The sequence below is a fragment of the Gopherus evgoodei genome, chromosome 11, assembly GCF_007399415.2.
Source record: "Gopherus evgoodei ecotype Sinaloan lineage chromosome 11, rGopEvg1_v1.p, whole genome shotgun sequence".
Lineage (NCBI taxonomy): Eukaryota > Metazoa > Chordata > Testudines > Testudinidae > Gopherus > Gopherus evgoodei.
In genome coordinates, this window is record NC_044332.1 from 64,157,461 (window position 1) to 64,173,916 (window position 16,456).

The window sequence follows — 16,456 nt, forward strand, 5'->3', positions numbered from 1 at the left end:
CTAAATTCCAGGACTGCTGTGCTGCGCTGCTACTGCCTTTCCCTGAGAAGCAAGACCAGAGAAGAGGATGGATGGGCCCAGCATTAACTTTTCAATTGTGTCCACAGTCAGCCCTGGCCACCTCCTGCTCATCGCTATACTCTCTCTGCCTTTGCTATTGCGCTTTCCACTCCTCATTCTGGTCTCCTCCACCTGCATTTTTTTGGCAAACAGCCCAATTCCCCGAGCACTTTGAGACCTAGCCCTAAACACATCTCTGCTGCTCGGCCAGGCCCTTTGATACTGACATGGTTCTGTGGTGGCACCAATGAAGATAAACTGCTCATTTGTTATATTAAAAAAATAAGTCATTGAGCTATTTGGAACAATGCCACTCTGCCTCTCCGTCTCTAGAAGACTTGCTTTTTTAAAGCAACAACTGGCAGTTAATCTCCATTGCTGCCACCAGAGAGACATCAATATTAAAGGGTCTGACTGAGCTGTGAGAGCAGCTATTGGCAGAGATGTATTACTGTTGGCCTCTCCAGTCGGGACTCATTAAAAACTTTGGGAACTGGGCTGATTGCCCAAGAAATGCAGGTGGAATCGGAGAAGAGGAATGGCAGAGTGCAGGAGAAAAATCCAGGAAGCAAGACAACCAGAGATCAGCACGGGTTACGGCAGTTTAGGCTGAAAACTGTCCCAAATGCTTCATTAGCAGTGGTCCTTCCAATAGTGGGTAGCAGTAATTAGTTTTTCTATAGTATTTTTCCTCTTCAGAGCTGAAAGCACTTTACAAAGAAATGTGAGCATTATCCTCATTGTACAGCTAGAGAAACTGAGGCACACAAAGGTGAAGTGACTTGCCCATGGACACTGTGCAGGTAAGGGGCATCATCAATGTCAGGGTAAAAATGTTTCCGTATCTGGCCTTTGGTCTGTGTCCTTTTCACTGGCAATACCAGAATATTTGCTCTAAGACTCTACTTCTGCCCCAGAGTCCTTTTTCTCTTCCAAGCAGCCACACAGCAGCCCAACTCTGGAACCAGAGCTAGGCAATCGAGACTAGTACAGTGGGTCTCCAGTTTACAAAAGGGGCATAGTTCCAGCCAGATCATGAAAACAAGAGGGATCTGTCTCCTTGTTAAAAGCCTTCTTAAAGATTCACTTCTTCATAAAAGCCCAGATACCAACCCAAATCAATTAACTGCCCCTTCGACCCTAAAACTGCATGCGGGGACAAGAGAAAGAGAGAGAAATATTCGAAATGAATCCCTTTCTCTAGATCTCCCAGTATTGTTTGTCTTATGTGTGCCTGTATTTCAGATTGTAAGTTCTTTGGAGAAGGGGTTGCCTGTATCTGTGAACTTGTACAGGGCTTAGTATTAGCACATAATCAGAACTGAAACAATATCCTTTACACTGAGCAGAAAAAACAAAAATTAAAGAGTTTATAAAAGGAGACATGAGACATTTTTATAAAGCACCTGCAAGACATGAAGAAGGAAATATTGAAGGTGTCAAGTTACCATCTCTAGCAGTTATTCTAGCAGAGAGACATGCCACTGCTGACACTGCTTCATGCAGAAAGAATCTCAGGAGCACTAACCCAAAACATTCAAAATAATGAGGCAGTCCCCTGTATAACTGCTCTCCTCCATAGCCTCCTCACCCAGCTGCCCAAGAACGTGAAGGGGGAGGCTACGGGAACCCACACACTCAACCCCAGAGGATTGCCTGTGCAGCAGAAAGCTTGCATATGTAAACTTCTGATTTGGTTTCTGGACTTGTCCTTCCCTCCTCCTCCACCCCCAAACCCAATCCCCCAAGTCTACCTTCTGATTTCTCTCAGTGTGTTGTGCAACAAATAGCAGCAAATTTTAAACAATTTTGACTTTATTTCCTTTCATATATATATATAGGAGACGGGTAACTTCAAGAGAAACAAACACAACTGTCACAGTCGTGAAACTGGCTTTCAAAGCTTCTCTGATGTGCAGCGTGCCCTGCTGTGCTCTTCTAATAGCCCTGTTGTCTGGCTGTGCAAAATTGGCTGCCAGGTGAGTTGCCTCAACCTCCCACCTCGCCATAAACATCTCCCCCCTTACTCTCACAGATATTGTGGAGCACACAACAAGCAGCAATTACAATTGGAATATTGGTTGTGCTGAGATCTAACCGAGTCAGTAAACTGCCAGCGTGCTTTCAAACATCCAAAAGCACATTCTACCACCATTCTGCACTTGCTCAGCCTATAGTTCAACTGCTCCTTAATACTGTCCAGGGTGCCTGTGTACAGCTTCATGAGCCATGGCATTAAGGGGTAGGAGGCTGGGTACCCGAGGATAACTATAGGCATTTCAACATCTCCAACAGTAATTTTCAGGTCTAGGAAGTAAGTCCCTTCCTGCAGCTGTTCAAACAGACCAGAGTTCCTGAAGATGTGAGTGTCATGCACCTTCCTGGCCATCCCACGTTGATGTTGGTGAAACATCCCTTGTGATCCACCAGTGCTTGCAACACCATGGAAAAGTACTCCTTGCAATTTATGTACTGGCCGCTCTGGTATGCCGGGGCCAAGGTAGGGATATGCGTTCCTTCTATCACCCTGTCTCAATTAGGGATCCCCAGCACATTAAAGCCATCCACAGTGGTCTGCACATTCCCCAAAGTCACTACCCTTGATAGCAGCTGCTCAATGATTGTGTTGGCTACTTACCGTCCCTACAGTAGATTTGCCCACTCCAAACTGATCCCCGACTGACCGGTAGCTGTCAGGCGTTGCAAGCTTCCACAGTGCTAAGGCCACTCGCTTCTCAGCTGTGAGGGCTGCTCTCATTTTGATGTCTTTGCACTTCAGAGCAGGGGACAGCAAATCACAAAGTTCCATGAAAGTGGCCCTATGCAGATGAAAGTTTTGCAGCCACTGGGAATCATCCCAGACCTGCAATACTATGTGGTCCCACCAGTCTGTGCTTGTTTCCCAGGCCCAGAATCAGCTTTCCATGGAATAAACCTGGCCCAATGCCACCATGATCTCCCAATCGTCACAGGCCGTGCTTCTAGGAATGTCTCTGTCCATGTCCTCATCAGTATAGTAATTGTGTTGTTGTCGCTTCCTCGCCCAGTTTCGCAGGTACTGCACAGACTGCTGGATAATGCACGAGATATTTACAATGGTCAAAACTGCAGCGGAGATCTGAGCGGGCTCCATGCTTGCCATGCTATGGGGCCTGCACAGGTAATCCTGGAAAAAGGGCATGAAATGTAGGAGAGCTGTTTGGTTCAAGATGGATGATAAAAGGCAGTAAATGGTTGTCTTCTGTAGCTTTCACGGAGTTGGGAAGCTCACTAGAGCTGCAAGAGCGGGAGAGCAGAGTTTGCAGAGAAATGAGAGCAGAGTTTGTGGCAGAAGCTCTGTGGCTCTGTTCACGATGGCTGAAAAACAGTGGGGAATTGTTGCCTTCTGTAGCTTCCACTGGAGCCCAGGACTGACAACATGGAAAAGTTAGCTAGCGATGCAAGAGTGGGAGAGCAGAGTTTGCGGTGGAAGCTGTGCTGCTCCTTTCTTGGTAGCCAAAAAAAGGCGGGAAATGGTTAGATAAGAGAGTAGATAGAAAGATGAGAGGACATGCAAGGTGGATTCGTAGTACCAAGACAGGCAGTGCACCGTCTGCTGGCAGTCTGGCGTCTGCCATAGCTTTCACAAAAGGAGGAGCGACGGCACACACCCAGAAACACCCGTGAGAATGTTGTTGCCCCATCATGCTCTGGGAGCTTAACCCAGAATTCCAGTGAGCAGTGGAGACAGCAGGAACTGTGGGATAGCTACCACAGTGCACCGCTCCAACATTCGATGCTAGTCTCGGTACTGTGGACACACTCCACCTAATTCATATGCTTTAGTGGGGACGCGCAACAGCAAATGTATAAAATCGCTTCCGAAAATTCGAATAGAATAAGTTCAAATTAATTTCCTACTGTAGATGTACTCTTATTAACAGGCTGGTTCCTGCAGAGGGCAGGAATTTCTCGTTTCTCGGAATGACGTATTTGCATGTTCCCCATTGGCCAGGGGGTGGCCAAACTTACTGACCCTGTGAGCCGCATATGACAATCATCGGAAGTTTGAGAGCTGGAGTGCACCTGCCAGGGCTCGGGGCTTCAGTTCTGTGGGGAGGGGGCTTTCAGGGCTTCAGCTCTGTGAAAGATGCCTACTGGCACTCAGGGCTTCCGCCCTACAGGAAGGGGGTGTCGGGGCTTCAGCCCCACTCCTACTGAAGCCCTAAGCCCCGGCAGGTGTGCCCCATGGGGCTGAAGCCCCAAGAACCCCCTCACCACTGGGCAGAAGCCACAGAAGACAGGTGGAAGGGCACGAAGAAGTCCCCCCATACAATTTTTGCCAGGGTTTGCTGGCTCCACTCAGTACTGCCGGGCCCCCTCCCTGCACAGCAGCTGCTGGAGCCAGCAAGTTGGGAGCTGCAGGAGAGGCAGTAGCAAACAGCTGGGGACTGCAGAAAGAGCTGCTGCTTTTGCTGCTGCTGCTCCCTGTGGAGTTAAAGCAGCAGCCCCTCTCTGCAGCTCCCAACTCTTTGCTGCTGCCTCTCCATGCGGAACTAACACCTGGGAGCTGCAAGGAGGGACCGCTGAGGGTAAGGGTGGGCATGCCTGGGGGTGAGGGGGTGACTCAAGTTGTTGGGAGGAGGGGTAAACCTTTAAATTGTGTCCCCCCACTCTCAACAGGCACCAGTCATCTCTGGCAGAAGCCCCTAGCCCCACCACAGGGCAAAAGCCCTGAGCTGCCCCCCACCCTCCACCCCATCTTGTAGATGGAGAATGGAGGGGTGTAGATGCTTTACTGTTCATTCCTTTTGGATGTGCTAATTGCGGGTAGGGAAGTGTACATGAGGCCAAGAGGTCCTGTAGAGGCAATAGGGTATACCACAAGGGGATCCATTCGCTGGTTTCCCTTGATAAAAATCATTTCCTCCTCCTCACTTCTAGATAATCCACACCCAACAGCAGCAGACACCACAGTCCCATATCATGGAGCTGATCCTGCAGCTTTTACTCGTGTGAATAAGAGATCAGGCCCTACATTGTGTGACTCTCTTACACACTTGCATCCCCATCACAGTCACACAAGCTAGCTCCACACACAGCTCCAGCAGATCAGAGTGAAGGTCTTTGTTTGAAAGATACATTAAAACAAAAGAACTCTACTAGTAAACTTGTACCTGATTTCTGGTAAGCCTTCTGGGTCAGAACGCTGAATGTTACAGGGAGGAAGAGTATTATGAAGTAAACAATGTTCCCCTTGCATTGTGTAAACAAACACATTACACTTGCACAGTTTATTAATGGAGTTTACTCATCACTGTTAACAGTATAATTCTAGTAATTAAGCCAAATAATCCCAGCAAACGATGCAGCACATTTCCCGCAAAGTATAGCCAATTTAAGTAATTAACTAGTCTTTACGGTATAACCATCTTCATGTCACAGCAAAATTGTAATGCACTAGATAAAATTACAAAAAAGAAATTCTAAATTAATTTTAAACAGAGCTCTAGATTTTTTACTTCAAGTAGAAGCTTCTAATAAGAAAAAATCAGCTTACTCTGAGGCAATAAACTAGTTATTTAGAAATGTTAAGAGTTGCCAAGTTTTTTAATCAATATAATGTGATATTATTGGGTTATAAATATAATTAAATGGACAAGAACATATTCTATACATATTCTCTCTTCTAGAACCCCTATATATTTTTTAAAGGTTTGAATGTTTCTGAGAAAACTTCACCTATGAACAAAGACCAGTTGACTCCTGCAGATGAACTAGTGTCAGGGATGAAATGTGGTTCACAGCAGTAGAGGATGAGTGAAAAGATGAAAGAACCTTCATTCCAACAGGGAGATAGAAGATACCTCAGAGAAACAGACGCAGGTATGGGTAACCAGTTGCTAGTCTTTATACACATCTTGTAAGAGTCAACAGGCTGGAGATAAACTTTTAAAATGTGTCTAAACGTGTAGGTTGAAAGTTTGTCTCTTTCACCAACAGAAGCTGGGTCAATTAAAGCTATTACCTCACCCACCTTGTCTCTTTTAACATATGTGTTTACTGTGGTAAATACTAGGGTGCCGACAATGACAAATGATTTCAGAAGAGGACACTGGAAACACATTTTAGGTCCCATAGGCTACTGAGAACGGACTTGCAAAGGCATCAATGGCAGAGGCAATACATAGCTCAGGAGTTCCTCACTTCCACACTAACAGTCTAGCCCAAGAAATGCCAAGTGTTAAATTACCCTTGGTTAATAACAGTTTGGTTTACTATTTATTAGACCCTTTATTTCAGGAAGAGGATCAACCAATGACTGGAAGAGGATTTCTGATATTTGGGAAATTTGCAAATGGAAGGTATACGTGAAACAAGAGAGGTTCCCTAATCATTACAGAGCAAAGCAGGAATGACCAGATAAATTACTGCTGAGCTCTCTCTGGAAGTACATAGGGCCTTTTTGAGCAGAATTACTTGAATCCAAGTATGAATGCATTAGAGAAGATTCCCTTTCCGGTAGCTAGTTTGCCCAGAAGTAATGAGAAATTACCTATAATCATAAATTTGAATCTGCAGTAGCATTCAAATTATTTATGAACACTGAAATGTGCTTCAGTGTTGGATCAGATTGTCATATTTTGAAGTTATCACATCACCAGCTCTTCCTCAAATGTTGAAAAAGTATATCAGGGCCACATCATAATACAGAAACTGTATTAAATGGTTACTCACCCTGTGCAATAACAGTGGTTCTTTGAGATGTGTAGTCCAATGCATGCTCCACTTCAGGTTTGCTTGCACCCTTTGCACCTTTGATCAGAGATTTCTCATAACAGCGTCCATTTAGCCTTCACTACTGTGTGCTACTAAGTCTCATGCTCCATGCTGTTGTTATATAGCACTGAGGGGGCAAACTGTACTCATTTCCTTCTCTGTCATGAAGCTCCACAGCAGAGAACTCCAAAGCAGAGGGGAAGAGAGCACAAGTAGTGGAACACTCATAGGGACACACATCTCGAAGAAGAACAGTTACTGCACAAGGTGAGTAACCATTTATTCTTCTTCGAGGAGTATCCCTACAGATGCTCCCACCTAGGTGACTACCAAGCAGTCCCCTTAAGTAGGAGGGGGCTTCGGAGTTGAGTCTAGTATCAAGAGAAGCGTAGCCAAAAGGAGCATTGGAACAGGAGTCTGAGTTATTGCATAATGCTCAGCAAATGTACGGATAGAGGTCCAAGCCGCAGCTCTACATATTTCCGTGATGGGAACAGTTTTTAGAAAAGCTTTGGTGGTGAAAATAGACCTCGCAGAATGAGTTTGTATGTCCAAGGGTGCTTGGAGTTACAAGATCACATTAGTTGTTGCTACTAGTCGGCTATCCACTTGGAAAGTCTTTGTTAGAGATTGTAGATCCTTTTGATCTGTCTGCGATTGAGACAAATAATTTGGGAGTCTTGCTAAAAGGTTTAGTCCTTTCAAGATAGAAGGGGGGCTCTCTTAAGGTGAGGTTTAGGGTGCAAGATTGGGAGGTGAATGGGTCGGTTACAGTAACTCCTCACTTAACGTTGTAGTTATGTTCCTGAAAATGCGACTCTAAGCAAAATGATGTTAAGAGAATCTAATTTCCCCATAAGAATTAATGTAAATGGGGGGGTTAGGTTTCAGGGAATTTTTTTTCATGAGACAAAAAATATATATTATGTAGATATACACACAGTATATATTTTAAACAAACAATTTAATACTGTTTATAGCTATGATGATTGCGAAGCTTGGTTGAGGTGTGAAGTTAGAGGGTGGAAGAGGGAGGGATATTTCCCAGGGAATGCCTTACTGCTAAATGATGAACTAGCACTTGGCTGAGCCCTCAAGGGTTAACACACTGTTGTTAATGTAGCCTCTCATCAAGGCAGCACGAACAGGAGGGAGGGGAGACAGCATAGCAGAAAGAGACAGACATACACCTTGTGTGTCAGAGAGAGAGAGATGCACACTGACCGTTTAAATAAGCGGACCCACTCTTAAGTGCATTGTCTTTTCAAGTGGATCAGGAAGTTGAGACAGCAGCTGCTGCCCCAGGTTCTCTCTGTCTCTCTCCGTCCGTGTCTCCTCCCTGCTCTATATGGAGAAGAGTTAAGTGGGCTGCAGGAGCAGAGGGGAGGAGGACACCCTGACAATAGCCTTCTCCCTTCCCCCCCTGCACAGCAAGCAGGAGTCTCTGGGAGCAGCTTCAAGGCAGAGGGCAGGAGCAGCACATGACAGTGGGGGGAAGGAGAGCTGAAATGCTGCACAGGGAACTTAGTGGAGCGGGGAGCTGATAAGGGGGCTGCTGGTCCACCTTGGTTACAAGCCCCCACCAGCTAGCAGCAACGGGCTGCTCTTCCTGCAAGCAGTGGACAAAGCAGGCAGCTGCCAAACAACATTAGAAGGGAGCATTGCACAACTTTAAGCAAGTTCCCTATTTGATCAACAACATAACAACATTAACCGGGACAACTTTAAGTGAGGAGTTACTGTAATATGGAACTCTGAAGATATCTTTGGTAAAAACTTAGGGTGTGGTTGTAATACGACCTTGTTTTTTGAAAAACATTCTGAAGGGGGGATATGCCATAAGGCCCCGTATTTCACCAACTCATTGAGCCAATGTGATGGCTACCAGAAATGCTGTGTTCATCAATAATTTGAGGAGTGAGCAGGTAGCCATCAGTGCAAATGGAGATCTTGCAAGGCATTTGAGATGCAGATTGAGGTTTCAAAACCAGAGTAGGACATTTGAGTGGTAGAAAGATTTCTGAGCCCGAGGAACTTCATTGTCATTGGACAGTTGAATATGAAATAACCTTTTATTGAAGCATAGAAAGCTGTGATGACTGCCAGGTGGACTCTGATGGAACTCAGCGACAGTCCAGAATTTTTTTAGTTATAAAATACAATCCAGCATATCTGATAGCAATGAGGTTGTTGGTGGAATGTGTTTGAAGTCACATCAGCAGGCAAATCTTGTCCATTTTCGTAAGTAATTGTACAGCCTCAACTGTTTTCTGATGTGTAATGGCACTCTTTTTACTTCCTCTGCACAGGTCATTTCTAATCCCGTGAACCGTCAACCAGCCATGCTTTGAGAGGAAGAACTCAGATTGGGGCAAAGGATCTTCCCATCTTCTGAAGAGAGGAGATGAGGAGCAGCCTGAAGAGTGACTGGTGAGTAAATGGCCAGCTATGTCAGATAAGGAAACCACGTTTGCCCTGGCCAGGTCAGAACTATTAGAAGAACTCTGGCTTTGTCCTTTTTTATTTTGAGTAGAACTTCGGATATTAGAAGAGTCTGGGAGAAAGTGCACAGTATATCTGACCACCACCGAAGGTGAAAGGCATCTTCCAAGGATTAGTGACCCTGCCTGCCTCTGGAGCAGAACTGGGTGCATTTCTTGTTTATCAGAATGGCAAACAGGTCCATTCAAGGGGTGCCCCATTGCTGGAGTAAGTTGTGAAATATCTTCACAATCTATCTCCCACTTGTGGTCTTTAAAAGAAGTGCCTGGTGAATATGTCCACGGGCACATTCTGAACTCCTGGCCTGTTTGGTCTTCCTGAGAGGGAAGGTGATGATGGTGATTCTGGCAGTCTCTCATGAGTGATACCAATCTCCTCAGACATCTCTGGAAAAAAGCTTCTATAAGAATGGAGAGGAGAGCCTTGCACAAATATCTGGGAGTTTGAGGCGAGATCTTCATCAGAATCCTTCTCTTCCAAATCACTCTGTAGCACCAAAAGAAACATGAGGTGAAACCATCAATACCAGACAAACATCCAGAGATCTGAAAGTCCTCAGCACCAGAAATATATCAGAGCTGAGCAATGGTGAGTTGGGCATCTTGGACACAGCAAGGTCTCAAGGAAAGCAAAACTTCTGCAGTGCCAAGTGTGTTGTCAGTACCATTTCCATGGCCTGCACCAAAGTCATAGCGGCTGAAGGAGTTAACAGAATCTCAACCGCTCCAACGGGAGTCTAGATGGAGCCAGAATGGGCTTCTTCAGTATTGAGTGAGAAGAGACAATGCTTTTCTTGCTGCCTTGCTTCGTTGATGGTACTGATGACCTCTTGGAACCTGAGACTTTACAGTGTTTAGGTTTGACAGTGCCCTCAGTACCTGAGGAACTAGCAGCCTTATGGGTACGAGGTCAGAGAGCAATGGGTGCCAAAGTGGCTGGAGTCATCGGAGAGTGTGACTTCTTTGAGGTGGATTCCTTCACCTGGAGAATTCCAGATACGGTCTTTGGGAGTCTTATGAGAGGAATCTTGGATCTTTCTCTTAGTTGCTCTTGAAGAGTGAAGTTTGGAGACAAATGCTGCAGCAGACTTATTCAGTATATAGTGGGAGAGGTCCCCCAGCCAGGGTCAGAGGCTAGGCACAGTAAGCTCTCCTTCATAAGAAGTCAAAGTTTGATCTCCCTGTTTTTTTCTGGCTCTAGACTTTAATCCCAGACATAAGTTGCACTTTTGGGAAATATGAGATTGCTTGAGGCAACGGATGCACAGGAGGGTTCATCATGCTCTGGGCTTTCCTGCTGGCTATGTTTGAAACCAGAAGAACTGGGCATGCCCTCCCAGTATAGTAAAACTCCCAGAAGAGGAGAAACCATCTAAAAGGTTTTAAGAAAGCTTGCACTTGCTCGTACTGATTATTTTTAAGCTACTACAGCTGAAACTAGTACTTAGAACAACTATAATTAAGCACTAAAAGAGCTAAGGGGACATAGCTAAGATAAAACTCAGTAATGACAACTGCCTAGACTCTGTCTTGGGCTGAGGTAGTTGAGAAGGAACAGAGGGCAGGTCACCCACACAGTGCTAGATCACAACAGCGCACAGCACAAGATTGTTAACACACATGCACAGACCGAACAGACACTTATGAGAAATCTCCGATCAAAGGCACAGAACGGGCAAGCACACCTAAAGCAGAGTATGCACAGGGATGCCATTTGCAGAAGAATCGCTAATTTCAGCTCTTTGGCAACAAATTTAACTTGTGGAAAGGTGACAATTTAAACAGTCTCATACCTCTTTAAAGTATTGCATGGTGTTACAAGACAGTTTTTAGATAGGAAAGCAGCGTTCTCACCACAATTGATTAGTCTGTTATAGTTTATGGTATTTGCCTCTTACTCTCTAATTTTAATAGTTGACCCAGCTCCCAGCCACAGATGACAGGAAAGTTTGGTGACGATAATGGATGTCATTATGAAACCTTTCTAGTTTGGCTGCATTAGCCTTCTCACCACACAAAAGGTAGATGTAGGTTTCTGCTACAGATATTGATATGCAGCAGTAGCAGACATATGAAAGGCATTTTAGTTAGTTAAGGTCATGATTCTGCAGCTGGCTCCATGTGAGTGCAGGAGTACTCCTGCACAAAGCCACTTTCAGAACTGGGGCCTAAGTCTTTAGCCAATTTACCCTTCAAGACTAAGTGTGAAAATACACACTTTTTCACTCTAAGCCTCCAGTAACAAACACCCAGTTTGGAAAATTTCAGCCTGAACCGTTTAAGTTTGATAGAGAGATAAACACTTGACAATAGGGTCTTATAATGGAAAATGTCAGGCCCTTACTATTGGCATTGCTATCTGTGCCATCTATATTGAATTTTGGCAATGCATACTTATGCACTTATGGCACAGGAAGTATAGTTTAATTCAAGGGTGATGGACTCTTCTTCAAAGTGGGGGGACCATGAGGCCTCACCCCCTCTGTGGCACCACCCTTGCCCCTCCTCTTCCCCCTGAGCCCACCCCACCAAGCTGGAAGCCCGAGCTGGTCCAGGGAGCTCCACCTACCTGGGGTGGTGGGCCCTCCCAAGAGCAGTGTCATGTTGCACTCCACATGTTGTATGGAAATATGTTTGAATAAATAAGTGGAAATATGTTTGAATAAATAAGTGTGAATATGATGCAACTGGAATATGTCATATAACTATGTCTAGAGTTAGGAGAAGATACAAACTTGTGTTACAGATGTAAACATGTTAAGTGGGAAGCTATTAAAGGTGCTTCAGAATCAATGAACTGTGAATGGGTTTGTTTACCCTGCAAGCCTTCCTGTGTACGTGACTTCAGCTACTAGGTAATGAAGAAGAAGGTCTTACAGTGACATGTTATCATGTCACCTGAACTGGAATCCATCTTAAACCTGGGTGCTTTTCTGTTTAGAAGGAGGGATGGGGATCCAGCAAGATAAAAGATTCCCACCTTATGCCAAAGCTATAAAAAAGGGGTGGAACAGAACAAATGGGGCTGCCAGTCACGAGAAATCCCCTAGTTACCACCTGAGCTGGAACAAACAAGAACTGTACTGGGGAAAGGATTGGGCCCAGACTAGGAAGGAGTCTAATCTGTAAAAGAAGCTTATTTGGAACATCTCTGAGGTGTGATTTACCTGTATTCAGTTTCTTAATGTATTAGATTTAGATTTGCAAGTTTTGTTTTATTTTGCTTGGTAACTTACTTTGTTCTGTTATTACTTGAAGCCACTTAAATCCTACTCTTTATACTTAATAAAATCACTTTTGTTTATTAACTAACCCAGTCTAAGTGATTAATATGTAGGGGAGCAAATAGCTGTGCATATCTATCAGTGTTATAGAGGGTGGACAATTTATGAGTTTACCTTGTATAAGATTTATGCAGAATAAAACAGATTCATTTGGGGTTTGAATCCCATTGGGAACTGGGTATCTGGGTGCAGGACACAGGAGTACTTGCTGTGCTGTTTTCTGTTAAGTCTGCAACTTTGGGGCGTGGTTCAGACCCTGGGTCTGTGTTACAGCAAGCTTGCGTTTCTGGTTTAACAGACCAGGGTTGTGGAGTCCCAAGCTGGCAAAGAAAACAGGCTCAGCTGTAGTTTCAGCACATCAGGTGACAGTCCCAAGGGAGTCTCTGTGATCAAACCCATCACAAGCAGCTCCAGGCCTGGCTCTCTGATCCCCTGCGGACCCACCCAGGGCAGAGGGAGGGTCTGCAGCTATGGTAAGAACCTTGTGGGCAGCTGTGGAGAGCTGCAGACCCTCCACCTGCCCTGTGTGGGAGACCTGGGGAGTGGGGATACAAGCTGGGGGCTGCTCTCATCCCTCTCAGCCCACCCTTGGCAGATGGAAGGTCTGTGGCTTCCCACAGCTGCCCAGGCCCCCCAAGTCACTCTTACCTGGGCTGGGCTTCAGCTTCTGGCCTGGCTAGGGGAACGGGGCCTAGGGGGAAGAGGAGGGGCAGAGGGATGGGCCAGTGGGAAAAAAGTGGGAAAGCCATGGCCTATTGGTCTCCTGTTCCAGCACCCCTGGTTTAATCTTGATGCCAAAATCCACAACAAAATTGACTTCAGTAATATTAGAGTGCAGGTACAGGTACATCAGAAGACTGAATTCAGCCCCGAGTATTTCAATAAGTTTAGAAAAAGCAAACATTTTTAACAATTAATTTTTCTAGTATGTTTAGGTAAAAGCCTGCAATTTACAAAAATTTAAGAAATAATTAAAATCTAACCCTGAAAGCTCAACTCAGTGGAGGAAGCTCAGCATGTACTGCTGATTAATTTCAAACGAAGGGTCAAAAACAGAGTCGTCATGATCTTTGTACTGCTAATGTCATCTATGACTTAGTATGCGCTGTAGTAGTTGGTCCAATAAGAGATATTACCTCACCCACCTTGTCTAATTTCTTAGGTGACTTTCAGTAAACTGGAATAGTACAGTAGCTCCCCCTGCTGACCAACCATGATACTGAAGAAAGTATAAGGGGCAATTCCATCTCAGGATATAAACTGGCTAAAATTTTGAGAAAGTAACAATTGACCTGCTACCTGATTTATCAGTCCAGTTTGAGACCCAATTACAAGCATATGGGATCCTGATTGACTCAGAGCAAATCAAAACATTTGGATTCACTTTTGATTTTTAAAGAAAAGTAGTAATTAAGTGGACATATGTAGTCTGCCCCCAACTTTTCACTACTACGTTATTCCTCCAAAGAAGACTCATTGAAACTCATAATGGACTCTGGAATCCTATTAATTTACTGCTGATAATTACTGTCAATTGCTGTTTGAAAGGTCATACTGAGTTCTAGAGATAAAGGTGTTATCAAGCTTGAAAAATCATTTATACTGAAACCCAGACTATGGGTGCCATTTTCCATATTATAAAATTTTAACCAAGACGTATCAAATTCAGGCCTGATCTAAGGAACAACTGCCACGGAAGGGTCTAATTCAGCAATGCAAGTTTCATCCAGAGATTATTAAGCTTATTCAAGGCTTGGAACACACTAAAAGTTACATCTGACAGACCACTTTACCTTCTCCCTCCCATTTATCACTGTGTAAACCACCTCCTTTCCCGTATTGATCCTAACCTGTGCTACCCACAGCAACTGTTTATATGGAAAATTAGTATTATGAAAATACTTAATGTATTTTTATCTTCTTGTAATGTGATTTGCCATCTTGGGGGAAAAAGAAGCAGAGCTAGCATCATATGACTAGCCAGATCTCCATGATCATGGACATGGACAGTTTGGGAACCCTGGATTTAAAGACAAATTGCAACCAAATGCTTATTTCTGTTAAGAAAACAAGACAATTTATTTGTTTTTACGAACATACAATAAATATGAAATATACAAGACAATCAATTGGTGTGAAATTTTTATTACACAAGCAGTTCATTAGAATACAAGATATTTTCTTTTTCATTAGCCCTTTAAGGTTTGGTACTGGATATTAAAAAGAATCCAAATGTAAATCTCTATCAATACAATATTCTGCCATTTTCATCATAATATATATTTCAAATAATCATACATGTATTGATTTTTTAAAAAAATATATAAGCAGTGTCTGAAATTCCTAATATATGCCGATAATTTTTGTGTTTTAGGCCTGTACACGTTCTAAAATATTTCATTTGTTTAAACTGTTTTTAATTCTTATGCATTAAAAAATACTATGCTATACTGTTTACTTCACCAAAACGTCTAAGAAAATGAATAGTGTCAGATGATGGAATTCCATGTTAAAGCTAATATTTGCTTGCAATGAACTAATGACTGAGTTCTGGTCTTTGCTACTCCAAATTTATACTAGTGAGATGGAAAGCACAAGTTGGTGCTAAAGCAGGGGACTACCTTCCAGTTCCTAAGAAGGCATGCATCTTCATTTCAGAATTACTACAGCCATCCTGCTGTTTTCTTGGGTTTTAATCATTCAGGAAACCATGATTACATGTTCTTGTTTGCATGCATATTTTTGTTATTAAATGGAAATCAGATAAAATGCTACACTTCTATTTATCAAAAACAGATCAATATTTAAAACCCTTTGAAACCAGAATTTATTTAGGTGCAAATGCAATATGCATCAGTGATCAGCAATTGAGGTTCTGGTCTCAAAGGAAAATGGGTTAAAAATTTTTGCAGCACATACATATTTCATACAAGATGTATACCTGGAACTTGCTGTGCTTTGAATTCGTACAAAGAGTCTGGAAAGCTTTAAGCACTTTTGTACAAGCAAACACTATTTTCATCAGTTACACCTAGTGGTTTCACTAAAGTTTTGCAGGGCTGTCTCCCTTAGAATCCTGGTTTCTGAATTCATTTCATGAGGAAGAGCGCAGAATTTAGTACAAAATGTTAATGCTCTAATGAGCATTAACATTATATGTTACAGTTAATAATTTCACGGGTTTCCTCATCTTTAAATACTAAATACTTCTAAAACCTACCAACCTCTAAACAAAATAATGATTTCCAAAATATATTTTTGTTTAAAAACCACCTTATAAACCTCCACTCCCAAAGCCTCAGGTATCAAAGGATCTCTTCCAAGGCTCATTGTGATTTTAAAATTCACACATTATAGCACAACTCCCCACTGAACTCAACGTGTGCTACTTTGAAGTCAATGAAACCCTGTGACCAAAAAATGGCTACTTTTAATATAGCTTTGTCTAGATTGCATCACAACTAGCAATTAACTTCTAAACTTAATATGCATGACATTTACTAGCAACTAGATCACCGTTTTATATCCTAGTCATTTCATATTCAATCAGATAAAAACAAAAAAATTTCCTATTTACATTTTCTAGTTAAATGAAATTTCCAGCCCTAACTCTTCAGCTGCTCAACAAGGTTTTTTGCTTCTTCCAATGAATCTGCTGTTTTTACAATATTTTAAATGATCTTCCTTCCTCCTCTCCCATTTTGCAACTTCCTGGAGGATACTTTCCACTAGTGCAGCTGTTTCTCAAGCTGAAGGAAAGGAAGCTTTTAAATCTCATTTAATATTTTTATTCAATAACTAATTGTGCAAGGGTGTCAAGCCTTTCTCCAAAGCAACATGCAGTAGGTCGGG